This window comes from Miniopterus natalensis, chromosome 2 (assembly GCF_054644295.1).
Source record: "Miniopterus natalensis isolate mMinNat1 chromosome 2, mMinNat1.hap1, whole genome shotgun sequence".
Lineage (NCBI taxonomy): Eukaryota > Metazoa > Chordata > Mammalia > Chiroptera > Miniopteridae > Miniopterus > Miniopterus natalensis.
In genome coordinates, this window is record NC_142082.1 from 88063853 (window position 1) to 88081457 (window position 17605).

At 37.4% G+C, this 17605-nt stretch overlaps 1 pseudogene; it reads right to left on the reverse strand.

Moving 5' to 3' along the window:
- Positions 1-495: 495 nt before the first annotated feature.
- On the reverse strand, positions 496-5600 carry LOC148093736 (trinucleotide repeat-containing gene 6A protein pseudogene; annotated as a pseudogene).
- Positions 5601-17605: the final 12005 nt, after the last annotated feature.

The window sequence follows — 17605 nt, forward strand, 5'->3', positions numbered from 1 at the left end:
GAATGTTTCTTCTAGAGTCTTTATCCTAGTTTTTTCCCTGTGTGTCTTGCATGTGTAGGCTATTGGAAAGTGTAGAAAATGGAATCACAGCAATGGCCATAGCACTGACACACACACACACACACACACACACACACACACATATTGAACTTAGAGAGAAGGGCAGAGGAAAAGACAGAGAGAAACATCAATTAGGGAGAGAAACATTGATCAGCTGCCTCCTGCAGGCTGCCTACTGTGGTTAAAGCATAAATCTCGGTTATGCGCCCTGACTGGAAATCAAACCTGCGACCTTTTGGTTCATGGGATGACACTCAACCAACTAAGCAACACAGGCTAGAGCAAGACCTAACAATTTTATTTAATGAAAATGGTAGTTGAAAACAAAAGGCACACTGACAAAAAAAGGTCCACAGTGATTCATGTCTTTCAATTATGTAGCTGAGATAAAACTAATATTACTTTGTAGACTTCTGGTGCTAATTTGCAAGTGACTCATTTATGTAAGGTTGGTAAAACATGTAACTTTATGTTCCTCAATGTTTTAATGGACTCCCAGATGCCTCTTCCTTTATTTGTGTTCACTGGGAAGTTCGAGCCCACAGGCCCATTCATGCCGGACTGCATTAGAGTTGCGTTCACAGTGTCACCATCAGCTTGGCCGTTGGGGCTCACACATGTGTCTTCAGAGTAGTTACAGCCATAGGCACCCCAGATAGTACCATAAGAACCTGCGCCTTTTGACTCTCCATTGCTAAGATGAGGAAGGGAAGTGCCCTTCATAACTGATAGAGCCTGTATATGAGGATGATTCATTGTGCTCACACGCCAGGCCCCCATATTACTAGGCAGTTTGTTATTCTGTACTGAACCGGAGTTTGATAAATTAGAGGTCATAAAGTTAGTAGTGTTATTTGGTCCAGTCATTTCAGTGGTGATATCCTGAGGTTAACCCCTGAATGAAATCTTCTGTGTACCATTCACTTGGGATTCAGAAGTTTCCTGAAGGCTTCCCCAGGTACCATGGGTAGCCCCACCCACTTTAGAGTTAATACTCTGATTGTTAGGCATCTGGCCTATGGTACTGCACTGAATATTGATGCCAGGACTACTGCTGCCTACAGGCCCTTTTAGGGCAAGTCTGCTGTTCTCTAATACTGGCCAGGCACGGTGGCTGCTAGCTGAAGTCAAAGTGCTTGGATTTACCCCTCCATTTGATGAAGGGCTTACAGTGCCCCAAACATTCATTCTATTGCTGCTACTTTCCGACTGGCTTTCAGGAGCATCCACAGAGACCTGACATGTGCTTATTACGGCTCCACGGGAGAAGCCCCAGGGCCCGGTACTACTTCCATGGCCCACACAATTGCTGCTGCGGCCAACCACAAACTTGTACTGGAAACCAAGTCCAGTGCTGTTTGGAAGCCAATCTTTTTCACCACCTGTGCTCCCTGAAACCATGATAGTGATGCTTCTTTCTGGTTCAGAATTGGAGGTGGAATCAGCATCCATACATTCTGAAGCCAACTCTGGATCACTGCCAGGGACCAAGGGCCATGCTGCTTTCTCAGGGGGCGGTGCTTACAACTGCATCCTTACAGTTTGTGCTAGAGTTGCTGGAAGAACACACAGGTCCCCGCTGCGAATTTTCATAATGAGATGCAGAAGTGCTGTGGTTTGTGTCTGACTGGTTTTTGCTGCTCTGCATCTCTCCGTTATTTTGAGGCTGTTGGTTTGATAAAACACTGCTTTCTGACTGGCTGCTTAACACTTTAACAGCAGATCCCAAGCTTGCTGCTATGACGGGAAAATGTTGACCCCTCTTTAAAAGCTGTTCATGCTCCTGGTGGCGAAATTGTGGCGGTACTTCAGGAGGATATGGAGGGAAGGCCTGCGGTGGCTGCGGCTCGCGTGGCATTATTATTAGTGCTGGTTGCTGTGGAAGTGCCGTTATTAGAGTTCCCAGGCTGAGGCTGGCTTACACTGGGCTTTATCTGTTCTGGCACTTCTTTTGAGCAGCTTCCTTCTTTTTCTTGTCGTCTTTTCTCTTTTTCTTTTCTTCCATCAACTGTTCTTCTTGCACTAAGTCCCTGCTAAGATTCCTCTCTATGTCTTTGGTAGCTTTAGCTTCCAATTCTCTGGAACAGAAAGAAAAAGAAAAAGAGGGATGCGCGTGGAACGGGGCTGCTGTGGCAAAGGCTGGCCCGCGGCTGGTGGGAGCGGGGAGGGCCTGGCTGGGCGGCGGCCCGGCAGCCCGACTCCCTGGGCAGGGGCCTGCGTGCCCGGGCCCAGCCACCCCGGCGGCCCGCGGCCCGCCAGCCCCAAGCGCTCGGGCTGCCCGCGCCGCCACCGCGGCCTCGGGCCCCGCAGCCGCGCCCGCGGCTCCTCCCACCACAGGGACGCCCCACGCCGCTCCTGTGGTAAAAGTTGGACGATTGAGCTAATTCTAGGCGCCTTCAGTTCTGTCTTCCACCTCTTGGATTTCCTTTTTCGTTTCTCTATCCTTCACCTCCTGTCAGGAAATCAGGAATTTTTCTTTGTTGTCCTTTCCTTATTTTATTTTTCTCTTCTGAAAACAGATATTCATCTCAAGATGAAGGCTAGGTTATGGGCAGCCTCAATTTTTCTCCTTCTGCTCAAATAAAGGATAAATAAGAATTAATTATCCAGCTCAAGGGTTTGGAAAAGACAGTTGACTATGGTCTCCTTCAGGGAGACATTTGAGAAAGAGAGGAGCTCAAATTTAAGTGGCCTGGGTCCACCCCAATGTTACCACTGGCCATTTAGTTAAAGTCAGGATACTGTACCAGCTGAGCCTCTTATTGGTCATAAAAGTTGGCATTCTAGGTAAGTTAACCTATATTCCTAAACCTTTGTGGACCCACCATGGCAGTTAATCCAACCACATAGGAGGAGGTAATGACACAGGCAGAGAGAACAGAGAAAATGGAGAGAACAAAGAGAACAAAAACAGAGACAGGAAAGACTACAAATAAAACAGAAATAACAGGAAAACTGAGAAAACAAAAAGAACAGAGATACAGCAGAAAAGGAGAGAGGAAAGAGAAGACAAACTGAACAGAAAGAAAGAACAAAGTAGAACAGAAGGAAAAGAGGAAAATGAGATAGGAAAAAGAGCAGAGAATAGAGAAAGAACAAAAAGACAATAGAGAGAACACAGAAAATTAAGAGAACAAAGAAAAATACAGAGAAAAGGGAAAAAGGGAAACAAAAAAGAGCTGAAACAACAAGAAAAATAAAGAGATGAGAGAGAACAGACAAAAAGAGAGAACAAAAAGAAAGAAAAGAGAATTGTGAGAACAGAGAAAGAACTACAGAAGAAAACATAGAAACCAAAGTGAAAGCTAAAATAAATAAAAGAAAATGAACAAAGAAAGAACAGAAAGAATAGGGAAAACAGAACAAAACAAGAGATCAGAGAAAAGAGTAGAAACAGAAAAAAAAACAACAAAAAGATAAAGGAAAGAATTAAACAGAGAAAAAAGAGCAAAGACAACAGAAAAAAAAGAAAACTAAAAGAGCAAACAGAACAGAAAAAACACAAAGAACAAAACACAGAAGGCATAAAGAGAGCAAAAGGAATGGAGATAGAAGAGAAACAAGAGAACAGAGAAAAAGAATGAAGAGAGAACAGATTAAATAGAGAGAATCAGGAGTGAACAGAGAAAACAGAGACACAAAATAAGTACAGAGAAAACAGAGATTAAAAAAAATAAATGTGACTACATCAAACTAAAAAGCTTCTGCACAGCAATAAAAACCATCCTCAAAATACAAAGGAACCCCACGGTATGGGAGAACATGTTTGCCAAGGATAGATCTGATAAAGTGCTAATTTCCAAAATATATAAAAAACGCATACAAATGAACAAGAGGAAGACAAACAACCCAATTAAAAAATGGGCAAAGGGTCTGAATAGACACTTCTCCAATGAGGACATACAGATGGCCAATAGACATATGAAAAAATACTCAGTGTCACTAATCATCAGAGAGATGCAAATTAAAACCACAATGAGGTATCACTTCACACCTGTCAGAATGGCTACCATCAACAAATCAACAAATGACGTGCTGGCTAAGGTGTGGAGAAAGAGGAACCCTAGTACACTGCTGGTGGGAATGCAGACTGGTGCAGCCACTTTGGAAAAGAGTATGGAGGCTCCTCAAAAAATTAAAAATGGAGCTGCCTTTTGACCCAGTGATTCCACTTCTAGGAGTATATCCTAAGAATCCTGAAACACTAATCAGAAAGAATATATGCACCCCTATGTTCATAGCAGCACAATTTACAATAGCTAAGATCTGGAAACAGCCCTAGTGCCTATTAGTAGATGAGTGGGTTAAAAAGCTCTAGTACATTTACACTATGGACTACTATGCAGCTGTAAAGAAGGCTCTCTTACCCTTTGGGACAGCATGAATGGACCTGGAGAATATTATGCTAAGTGAAACAAGTGAGACAGAGAAAGACAAACATCACATGAATCTTACTTATATGTGGAATCTAAAGAACTTAATGAACTGATGAACAAAATAGATCCAGTGACACAGAAGCATGGAACAGACTGAAGGTAGGTGGTGGTGAGTGGTTGGCGGGGAGAGATTAACCGAAGAATTTATATGCATATATGCAGAACCCATGGAAACAGACAATAGTGTGGTGAAGGCCTGGGGCGGGGGGTGGAGGTGGGGTTGAAGAGGTCAATGGGGGAAAAGAGGGACATCTGTAACACTTTCAACAATAAATATAATTTTTTTTTAAAAGAGAAAGAACTGAAAAAACATATAACAAGTTGACAAGAAAAAGAACAAAAAACAGAGGAGGAAAGAGAATGAAAGGAAAACAAAGAAAACCAAATATCAGAGATAACAGAGAAAACTGAAATAACAAAAACTGAACAGAAAGATCAGCAAAAATGAAGAAAGCTAAGATAAAATGGAAGGCACATAGATCAGAGAACAAAATAAGAACAGAAAGAAGAGAAAGCAGACAAAACAAAAGGAGAAGAAAATAGAAAACCTATGAGAAGACAGAAAAAACTGAGAGCACAAATTAAAAATGAAGGAAAGAAAAAAAAGATAACAGAGAAAACAAAGAGAACAAAGTAAAAAGAGAAAACAAGGAAGAGAATGGATAGGACAGATAAAAGGAGACCAGGGGAATTTTTAGATGGTTGCAGACTAGGTGGACCTTTCTTGCACTCCCTCCCAGGGCCAGGCTGGAAATAAAACTAAATTGGGTTGGGGAGAAAAAGGGACATCTGTAATATTTTAAACAAAAATAAAATAAAATTAAAAAGATTGAAAAAAACAAAAAACTAAATTGGGAAGCATTCACCTGGAACTATCAACTGAGGACTAGCTGAAGAAGAGACTTTTAACAAAGAATGGCTGAAAACTCCTGGAAGGATGGGGTTGAGAGAGGGGCTGACCCAGTATGGGGGGGAGGCAAGCTGAGAGTAAAGAGGGATATCTTGGCTGGAAGAGGGATTTCCCTGAAGGGATGGAGGCCTGAAGTCCAGACTGGACTCTCCAGCACGGAGCCCCAGAGCCCAGAACAGAAGCCCACATAACATCCAGTCGAGAAAGAGAGCAGGGCGTTTGGCTGCCAGGGAGAGACAGAGCTGAGAGAAGATAAAGCCATTTTTAATAAAATAAAAATCCCGAGGCACAAGATATATGTTTGCAGCCACTCACCCTAGGCTTTGTTGGTGGGAGGGTGGCATAGACTGGAGTTGCTTGAGGAAAGGCTGGGGTGGGAAACATTGGGAGTAGTAGTGGAAAGCAGCAGTTGGGTGACCAGTGATTGATATTCCCACCCCTCAATACTGCAGCAGCCTTTTTACCTGAGAAGCACAGGTCCATCCCAGCAGCTAAAGCCTGAAAAAAGGTAAATACCACATCCTTGGGGATACAGCTCGCACCAGAGGCCAAGCCTATGAGTATGAACAGTATCATGTGGTTTCAGTGACTTTTTTGGGGGTGGGGTCATTTCCTTCACTGTCCCAGGTACCTGACTGGTACTTCTTCCTGAGGGGAGATCTGATGGAAACTCCAAGATACCACAAGAACCCACTGGACTAATTCAAGAGACTTGCCTTGCCCAGGCCAGGGAAATTTTCTGGGACATTCTCAGAAGAGTGGATCTAGGATGGAGGATCATACCCAACAACTCCCCTAAAAATTGAATGGCCGCTCCTTCTCATAAGTGACCCAGAGGTCTCATAATCCTAATCCCACCTAAATCCCTTTCAGAAATATCCTTTTTAAAGACTGAGTCTGACAGCAGGTGGAGACAGGTGGAAGTGGAGACCAAGCAGCCTTAGAACTTTTGATGACCCATCCCTGGGCCTCCTGCTGTTAACAAGCCAGGTCTGCAATGTAACTTGGCCCTTCCCAAATGCAGCTAAGTCCTGTGGAGGGAGCCACAACCTTTGGATATCTTGAAGATATGAACAGGTTGCTGAGATCCAAATGTGGACAGTGGTTAGCACCAAAGTAACCTCCCGGGAGGCCCAGAAAGAGCAGACAAAACAGCCTCAGTCAATATAAAAGAAGCAGCCAAAGGGAGCCCCAAAGAGGCACTAAACTCTTCCAAGACTAATGCCACTTCACCTTTTTTGCATTATTTTCTTTTTTTTTATTGCTTTGTTATTGTTGTCTCTTTTTTCTTTCATACCTCTTATTTTTCTCCTTTTTTATTCTTTCTCTTCTTTTTTCCTATTAATAATTTTTTCCTTCCTCTTTTCTTTTATGCCATTTCCACTTCCTGTACTTTATTCTTATTTTTCTTATTTTTTTCTTTCTTTCTTTTCTTTCATATTCTTTTTTCTGCCCCTTCTTTTTTTTCTCGTATTTTTTTCTTTTCATTCTTTTAAGTATTCTTGTTTTCATTTCTCTTTCCTAATTCTCTTTTCTTTTGTGTTTTGTTGTTGTTGTTGTTGTTGTAGTAGAGGTCTTTCATATGTTTTTGTTGTCTTTTTTGCTTTGTTTTATTCTCATTTGTTTTCTTCCATAAGGACCTGCACAACAGTTACATAATGTGGTTGAGGTTGAGCCTCAGTTAGCCAGCATGAGGGGAAATCCCACCCACAAATGGGAAAACAAAAATCAAGACCAAATTACAACAGGAGAGCACAAGTACCCCACACAAGGAACATTACTAGAGATTAGGGGTGAAAAACACTGCACTACTGAGGGCACAGAACACTTAAAACATAAAGGTACCCCATGAAGACTGGGAGGTTTAGCAGTTCTACCTAATACATAGAAATAAATGCAAAGGAATAGCAAAAATGGGGAGACAAAGAAACAACACTCAAATGAAAGAAAATGATGACACTCTAGAAAAAGAACTAAATGAAATGGAGGCAAACCATTTATTAGATATAATGTTCAAGGTAATGGTTATAAGTATCCTCAATGAACTTAGTGAAAATTACAGGAATCTTTCATACAACAATATGAAAAGGAAAATAGAAACCATGAATAAAAAGAAGTCAGAAATGAAGAATTCAATATCTGACATCAAGAATATACAGGAAGGAATCAAAATTAGATTGAATAAAGCAAAGGATTGAATCAGTGTTTTTGAGGACAAGGTGGGAAAAAAACACCCAATAAGACCTCAAAAAGGAAAAAAAAATTAAAAAGCAGGAGGTTAGTTTAAAGGAACTTTGAGACAACATGAAAGATAACATCCACCTCATAGGGGTAGAAGTAGGAGAAAAAAGTGAACAAGGAATAGAGAATTTGTGTAAAATAGCAATGACAGAAAAATCCCTTACCTAGTGAAGGAAAAATTCACACAAGTTCAGGAAGAACAGAGTTCCAAACAAGATGAACTCAAGGAAGCCCAATCCAAGACACATCATAATTAAAATGGCTTATATTAAAGAAAAAGAAAGACTCTTAAAGGCAACAATAGAGAGATAGAAAGTTACCAACAAGGAAGCTCCCATTTGACTGTCAACTGATTTCCAACAGAAACACTTCAGGCAAGAAGGGATTAACTTGAAGTATTCAAAGTAATATAAAGCAAGGACCTGAACCCAAGACTGCTCTATTCAACTAGGTTAGCATTAAAAATTGAAGGTGAAATAAAGTGTTTCCCAGACCAAAAAAAAAAAAAAAGGCTAGGAAAGTGCATTACCACCAAACCACCATTGCAAGAAATGTTAAAGGGACTGCTTTAAGAAGAAGGAGAAATCAAGAGAACATAAATATAAAAAATAAATAAGTACAAATCAATAATAATCTTAAATGTAAATGAACTAAATACTCCAATCAAAATACATAGGGTAGCTGAATGGATAAGAAAATTTGGCCCATATATGTTCTGTCTGCAAGAGACCCATCTCAGAACAAAAGGTTCACACAGAATTATAATGAAGGGATAAAAAAATATTTCATGAAAATAGAAAACAAAAGAAGAAGCTGGCATAGCAATACTCATATCTGACATAATAGGCTTACAAACAAAAGCCATGACAAGAGACAATGAAAGTCACTAGATGACACTAAAGGGATCCATTAAACAAGAAAATAAAACCCTTAAAAACTATATGCACCCAACATCTGAGCACCAAAATATATATATATATTTTAAAACTATTGGAAGATTTTGAAGGAGAGACCAGTAGCAATATAGTCATAGTAGAGGACTTTAACACCACACTGACATCACTGGATAGATCTTAGAGACAAAAAAATCAGCTAGGAAACACTACCGATAAATGACAGACGTGACCCAATGTATTTAATTAATACTTACATAACATTTTATTCCAAAGTGGCAAACTATACATCTCAAATGCACATGGAACATTTTCAGAGACAGACCATGTATTAGGACACAAGGTAAGTCTTAACAAATGCAAAAATACTGAAATCATATCAAACATCTTCTCAGACCATAATGGCATGAAATTAGAAATCAACTACAATTTAAAAAAACTCAAAAATATTGAGTTTTTTTGGATGCTAAACAGCATATTATTAAACAAGGAATGGATTACCAATGAGAACAAGGAGGAAATAAAATATTCTTGGAAACAAATGAAAATGAACACAAATCAACCCCAAATTTATGGGACACAGTAAAAGCAATCTTGAGAGGTAGTTTGTACCATTACAGACCTACCTTAAGAAACAAGGAAAATCTCAAAAACAATCTAACCCTACAACTAAAATAATTAGAAAAAGAAAAACAAGAATAGCCCAGAGGAAGTAGAAGGAAGGAAATAATAAAAATCAGGGCAGAAATAAATGACAGAGAAACTAAAAATTGAATACAAAAGATCAATGAAATCAAAAGCTGGTTCTTTTAAAAGATAAACAAGATTGATGAAACTTTAGCCAGTCTTATCAAGAAAAGAAGAGAGAGGACCCAAATAAATAAAAGCAGAAATGAAAGGCGTGAGGTAATGACTGACATCATGGAAATATAAAAGATTGTAAGAAAATTCTCTGAACTATATGTCAAGAAACGACATCCTGGGTGAAATGGATAGATTCCTAAAAACATATAACCTTCCAAAACTCAATCAGGAAGAATCAGAAACCTGAATAGACTAACCACTAATTTAACTGAAGCAATAATAAAGAACTCCCAGCAAACAAAAGTCCTGGTCTGGAAGGCATCTCAGGCAAGTTTTACCAAGCATTAAAAAAAAACTAACACCTATCCTCCTCAAACTATATAAAAAAATTCAAGACAAAGGAACACTTCCAAGCCCATTTAATGAGGTCAGTATTATTCTATTTCCACAACCCTATAAAGACACTACAAGGAAAGAAAATAAAAGGCCAATATCACTGATGAAATTTGATGCTAAAACCCTCAACAAAATATTAGTAAATCAGATCCAACAATACATTAAAAATATCATACACAATGACCAAATTGGGATTTATTCTGGGAATGCAGGTTGGTTCGATATGTATAAATCAATAAACAAGATACATCACATAAACACCATGAAGGATAAAAATCACATTATCATATCAATAGATGCAGAAAACTCATTTGACAAAATCTACCACACATTTATGATAAAAACTTTCATTAAAGTTGGAATAGAGGAATCATACCTCAATATAATAAAGTCCACACATGACAAACCTACAGACAACATCATATTTAATGGGAAAAAATTAAGCATTTCCCTTAAGGTCAGGAACAAGACAGAGATGTTTGCTTTCACCACTCTTACTCAATATAGTACTAGAAGTCCTAGGCACAGTGATCAGACAATAAGATGAAATAAAAGGCATCCAAAATGCAAAGGAAAACATAAAACACTCATTATTCATAGGTTACATAATATTGTACATAGAAAAGCCTAAAGAATCCACCAAGAAACTGCTAGATTTAATAAAAAAATTCCACAAAGTAGTAAGATACAAAATTAACATCCAGAAATCTATGACATTTTTATACACCAATAATGAGCTCTCAGAAAGAGAAACTAAAAATACCGTCACCTTCACCATTGCAACAACAACAAAAAATAAGCTCCCTAGGAAGAAATTTAACCAAAGAGGAAAAGAGCTGTCTTGGAAAACTAAAGAACAATGAAGAAATAAGTTAAGAAAGATAGAAAGAACTGGAAGCATATACCATTTTAATGGATTTGAAGAATTATCATTAAATGTTCATACTACTCAAAGCAATCTACAGATTAAAATACAATCCCTATTAAAATCCCAATGGCACATTTGACAGATCTAGAACAACTATTCCAAAAATTTATATGACAAAAAGAATGACCCCAAATAGTCTCAGCAATCTTAAGAAAGAAGAACAAAGCTGGGGGGATGACAATACCAGATATCAAACTATACTACAAAACCATTGTAACCAAAAGAGCACAGCACTGGCACAAGAATAGGCATATGCACCAATGGAAAAGAATAGTGACACCAGAAATCAACCCATGCCAAAACTGTCAATTAATATATGACAAAGGAAGCAAGAACATACATTGGAATAAAAATAGTATCTTCAATAAATGGTGTTGGGAAAATTGTACAGGTACATAAAAATACTGAAACTAGACTACCAACAGAATGGATAGACTATCACAAAAGAATAGATAAAATACTTAAATGTAAGTCACAAAACCATAAAAATCCTAAGGAAATATAGGCAGTAAACTCTCACACATTTCACAAAGCAGTATTTTCACTGATACATTTCCTAGGGCAAAGGAAACCAAAAAAAAGAAAAACTAAATGGAACTACAGCAAACTAAAAAGCTTCTGTACAGTAAAGGAAACAATTAACAAAATGAAAAGGAACCCACTGCATGGGAGGGCATATTCACAGATGATATATCTGATAAGGGGTTAGTTTCCAAAATATATAAAGAACTTATACAACTTAACACCAGGAAGATAAACCCAATTAAAAAATGGGCAAAGGACATGAATAGACACTTCTCCAAAGAGGACAGATGGCCAATAGATATATGAAAAAATGCTCAACGTCAATAATCATCAGAGTAAGGCAAATTAAAGATACAATGAGGTATCCCTTCAAACCTTCCAGAATGGCTACCATCAATAAATCAACAAACAACAAGTGCTGTTGAGGATGTGAAGAAAAGAGAAATCTAGTATACTATTGGTGAGTATGCAGACTGGTGCAGACACTGTGGAAAACAGTATGGAGTTTCCTCCAAAAATTAAAAATGCAACTGCCATTTGACCCAGCAATCTAACTTCTGAGGATATAGCCTTGGAATCCCTAAACAACTAGCAGAAAAAATATATGCACACCTATATTCATAGCAGCATTATTTACAATAGCTATGATCTGAAAACAGCTACATGTCCATCAGTAGATGAGTGAATAAAAAAATCTGTGGTACATTTACACAATTGAATACTATGTGGCTATGAAAAAGGAGATCTTACCCTTTGCCACAGCATAGATAAACCAGGAGAATATTATTCTAAGTGAAATAAGCTATTTAAAGAAAGACAATATCACATGACCTCACTTATATGTGGAATCTAATGAACAAAGCAATCTGATGAACAACATAGGTCCAGAAGCATGGATGCATGGAATAGAATGACATTTCTAAGTGGGGATGGTTTTGGAAGGGACACAAAGAGATTAACCAAAAAAATATGCATATAGGCATAACCCATGGACACAGACAATAGTGTTGGTAAGTCCTGGGGTTGGGTGGAGGCTAGGTGGTGGGGAGCAAAGTTGGGGAACAGGGGTGATATCTGTACTTCTGTCAATCATAAAGTAAATTAGAAAAAAGGAGAGACTGAAGAGTGAAGAGATACAACATAGAATATAAGGATAACAAAGTGAAAAAGAGAAAATGGAAAGAGAATAAAAATGGAGAAAACAAAACACAGAGAGCAAAGAAAATAAAAAGAGAACAGAGACAATGGAGAAAACCAAAATAAAGCAAAAACAGAAAAAATGGAGAGAACAAAAAGGGAACAGAAAAAAACCAGAAATCAGGAAGAACAAAGAAAGAACAGAAAAAAACAGTAAAAATGGAAACTACAAAGAGAATGGAGAACTGGGAGAACAAAGAGAAAACAGAGAAATTGTAAAAAATGGAAAGAATAAGAGAGAACAAAGAAAGAAGAATGAGAACAGTAAAAAGGAGAGAACTAGAGATTAAAAAGAGTACAAAAATGGAAAGGAGAATAAGAGAAGGGAAAGAAGGGATAAAATGAAAAAAACTGAAGAGAGGCCTGGCCACATGGCTCAGTGGTTGAATATTGGCCTATGATCCAGGAGACCGCGGTTAGATCTCCAGCAGGGGGAGTGCAGGAGGCAGCCTATCAATGACTCTTATCACTGATGTTTCTATCTCTCGTTCCCTCTCCCTTCCACTCTTTGAAATCAATAAAAACATATTTTTCAAAAATGAAGAAAACATAAAGATCAGAGACAAAGGAAAGAACAAAGTGTGAGCATAATGAATACAGAGAACTGCGAGTGAAGAGAGAGAACACTAACCCTAAGGATAGTCTAGGCTCAGGCTCCAACACTTAATTTATACATAACCCTAATCAAAGTTCTAGGCTTATTACTAGCTTTAGCCCTCAACCTATCCTGTGAACCAGCTTTAAATTTTAACCCAACTGCAACGCTAACCCTAACCCTTACTGTAACTCTAACCTTAATCCTAACCCTAACCATAAGCATAGCTTTAGCTCAGGCCTTAACACTAACTTTATGCCTAACCTTAATGATAGTTCTAGCATTAATCCTAAACTTAGCCTTCACCCTAACCATTGCCCCAATTCCAAACATTAACTCAATCCTACCCCTAATGCTAACCATAACCCTAACCCTAACCCTAACACAAAGTATATCTTCAGTTCAGGTTCAAACACATATTTTACCCCTAAACCTAATACTAGCCCTGGGCTTAATCCTAGCTTTAACTCTCGCCCCAGTCCTTGTGCCAGCACTAGTCATAGCCCTAGGCTTAATCCTAGGCTTAACCCATGCGCTAGCCCTTACCCCAACTGTAAATTTTGCCTCAACCCTAGCCATAAGCATAACTCTAACCATAACCTTTACCCTGTCCTAAGCCTAAGCATAGATTTAGCTCAGCCTCTAACATTTACTTTATACCTAATCCTAACCATAGCCCTAGGGTTAATCCTAGCCTTAGCCCTCACCTAGCACTTGCCCCAGCTCTAAATATTACCACAATCTTAACCATAACCCTAAATGCAAACCTAACACTAACTCTAATCCTAAAATGAGCCTTAACTCAGGCTTTAACACTAATTTTAGACCTAAACCTAATCATAGCCATAGGCTCAATCCTCTCCTTCACCTTCTCTGTAGCCCTTGTCCCAGCTCTAAATTGTACCATACCCTAACCCTAACCATAACCCTTACCCTAACACTAGCACTAACCCTAAGCCTAAGCATAGTTGTAGCTTAGGCTTTAACACTAATTTTATACTGAATCACATCATAGCTCTAGGTTTAATTCTGACCCTAGACTTCACCCTAGCCCTTATCCCAGCTCCGAATTGTTCTCCAACCCTAAAGCTAACCCTAACTGTGAAATTAATCCTAAACATAATCCTGAACATAGCTGTAGTTCAGACTTTAACACTAACTTTATACCTAACCTCAATCATAGCCCTAACCCTATCCTAAAACAAATTATAATGCTAACCCTAATAACACTGACCCTAAACCTAAGAGTGGTCTTAGCTCAGGCTTTAAAACTAATTTTACACCTAGACCTAAACTAAACCCAAGCCTTAATCCTAGCCTTAGCCTTTGCCCTAGCCATGCCCCAGCTCTAAATATCACCTAATACTTAATGCTAACCATAATCTTAACCAAAAGTGTAACCCTAACCCTAATTCCAAGTATAGCCTTAGTTCAGGCTCTAACACTTTATTATACCTAGTAATCATAACCCCAGGCTTAATCCTAGATTTAGCCCTCACCCTAGTCCTTGCTCTCTCTAAATTGTACACCAAACCTAATCTTAACCCTAACCCTAACCCTAGCCCTAACTTTAACCCTAACCCTAACCCTAACCCTAACCCTAAGCATAGCCTTAGCTCAGGCTCTAACACTTTTTTTACACTGAAACCTAGTCATAGTGCTAGGCTTATTCCTAGCCTTAGCCCTTGCCCTAGCCATTACCTAGCTCTAAATTCTACTCTAACTCTAATCCTAACCCAAAAACTAACTATAATCAAAACTCCAAACTTAACCTTTTTTTCTTCTCCTTGTTCTCTCTGTCCTCTTTGCTCTCATTTTTCTTTGTTTTCTCTGTTCTCTATTTGTTCTCTCTATTTTTTTATTTTTCTCTTTGTTTTCTTACACCTTTCTGTTCCCTCTTTTTGTCTTTTTTTCTTTTAATTTTCTCTGTTCTCTTTCTTTCCTATTTGTTCTTTGTTTTCTCTGTTCAACCATTTTTCTTTGTTCTCTCTGTTTCTTCTTTGTTCCATTTTTTGTTCATTTCTCTATTCTTACTCTTTCTTCACTTTGTTTCATTTTTTCTTTTTCTCCTTTGCTATCTAAGTTCTCTTTTTTCTTCTGTTAACATTTTTCTCCTTTTTCTCTCTTTTTTGTATTTTCTTTTTTCTCTTTTTTCTGCCTCCCCCCTTTTTTTCCATTTCCTCTGTTCTTATTTTTTTGTCCTCTTTGTTTTCTTTTTTCCTCTTTGTTCTATTTGATCTCTATTATTTTTTCTTTCTGTTTTCCTTGTTCACCCTTTGTAATCTGCATTTTCTCTTCTCTTGGTTTTCTTAGTTTTCTCCATGTCCTTTTTTCTCCTGTGTTCTTTCTATGTTTACTTTGTGCTCTCTGTTTATTCTGTGCTTTGTTCATTACATTTTCTCTCTTCTCTTTTCTCTGTTTTTTCACTTTCTTGTTTTTTCAATTTCCTATTTTCCTTGGTTTCCATTTTCTATCTTTATTCTCTTACTTTTTGCTTTTGTCTCTTTGTACTCTCTGTTCTCCTTTTCTTTGCTGCATTCTTTATTTATTCTTAACATTTTCTCTTTTTTCTTTTTACTTCCACTGGCTCTGTAGTTTTTCTTTTCTCTCATTTTTACTTTGTTCTCTCCATTTTCTAACTTCTCTTATTTTCTCTGTTCTCTCTTTTTCCTGCTTATCCTTGGCATTTTCTCCATTCTTTCTTTTCTGTTTTTGTTCTCTCAGTTCTCTTTGATCTCTGTGTTCTACATATATGTATTTTTTACTTATTTCTTTTCATTTTTGCATGATTTCACTTCTTTTTTCTCTTCATTTACTTCCATCTCTCTCCTTTCTTGTCTTTGTTCTCTTTGTTTACTGTATTCTTTTTCTTCTATATTTTTAATTCTCATTGATTCTGTTCTCTTGATTTCTTTCTTTCTTTCTTTTTTGCTCTATTTGTTTCTCTTTTCTCTTTTTTTGTTCTCTCCACATTACTCTGCTCTTTTATTTTTTGTTTCTTCCATTTTCCCCATTTCCTTTTAGTTGTCTTCATTTTCTCTATTCTCACTGTTCCTTTGTTCTCTTTTTTCTGTGTCTGACTTTTTGCTCTCTTTTTTTCTCTTTTCTTTTGTTCTCTTTATTTTCAATGTTCTTTCTGTTTTTCTATTTGTTCTCTGTCCTTTATGTTCTCTACATTTCTTCTGTTTAGTCCTCTATTCACTTTGTTCTATCTGTTTTTATTGTTTTGTTTTCTGTTATCTGTTTTCACTTTATTCTCTGCATTTTTTATGTTCTGTCTGTTCCCATTTGTTCTCTTATTTTTCTTTGTTCTCACTGTTATCTATTTCTTCTGTTGATCCCTCTTTCTCTTTTTCTTGCCATTTAACGTTATTCCTTTTTTCTCTTCATTCCATTTTCTCTGCACTTTTTCCCTTTGCTTCTTCCATTTAATGTTATTCCCTTTTTCTCTTTATTCTGTTTTCTCTGGATTTGTTTTCCCTTTGTTTTCTATTTTTTCTGTTTACCATATTTCCTTTTTTCTGTTTTCTCTGTTATCTCTTTTGTCTGTGTTCTGTTTTTTCTCTCATTTTACAAATGTTCTCTCCACTTTACAATTTCTGTTCTTCTTTTCCTGTTCTTTCTTATTTCTGTTTGTTCTCTTTGTTCTCTCTGTTCTATGTTTTTGCTTTGTTGTCAAATTATTCTGTCTTTTGTTTTGTTTTTCTCCATTTTCTCTATTCTTTTAGTTTTCCCTTTGTTCATTTTTGGTTTCTGTTTTCTTCCTTCTTTCTTGATTTTCCCTGTTCTGTTTGTTCTTTAGTTTTTTATCTGTTTTCTCTATTCTTTTTGTTCATATCATTTTCTATTTTTAGTTTTCATTTTTAGTTTACTTTGTTCTTTCTTTTCATTTTGTTCTCTGTTCTTTCTTTTTTTCTTTGATCTCAACTTTCTCTTTGTTCTCTTTATTTTCATTTTTTCTTTTTAAAATATACATTTTATTGATTTTAGAGAGAGGGGAGAGGACAGAAAGAAACATTGATGAGAGAGAGAAACATTAATGAGTTGCCTCCCATACACACCCCCACTAGGGATTGAACCAACAACTTGAGTATGTGTGCCCTGAATGGGAATCAAACAGGCAACCTTTAGGTGCGTGGGACAATGCCCAACCAGGGATTCTTCAGTTTCTTTTTGTTCTTTGTTCCGTTCATTTACTCTGTTCACATTTTTTCTCTTTGATCTTTTTATTTCCTTACACTTTTTCTCTTTGTTCTTTCTGTTTCTTTGTTCTTTCTTTTTCCAGCTTGTTTTCCCTTTATTTTTGTTCTCGCCTTTACTTTTCCTCTCTTCTCTTTTTGTTCTGATCATATTCCATATCCTCTCCATTTTCTGTGTACTGTACATTTTTTAATATTTTTGCCTTTTCTCTTTGTTCTTATAATTTTCTAAGTTCTCCCTTCTCTTTTTACTGTTTTTCTTTTTTGTGTGTGCTTTTCATTTAACTTTCTCCTCTCCATTTTTAAAAAAGACTTTAGTGATTTTGAATGGGAGAGGAAGAGGGATAGAAACAACATGTGAGAGAGAAACATAAATCAGCTACTTCTTGCATGCCCTGTCCAAAGTATGGATCCCCAAACC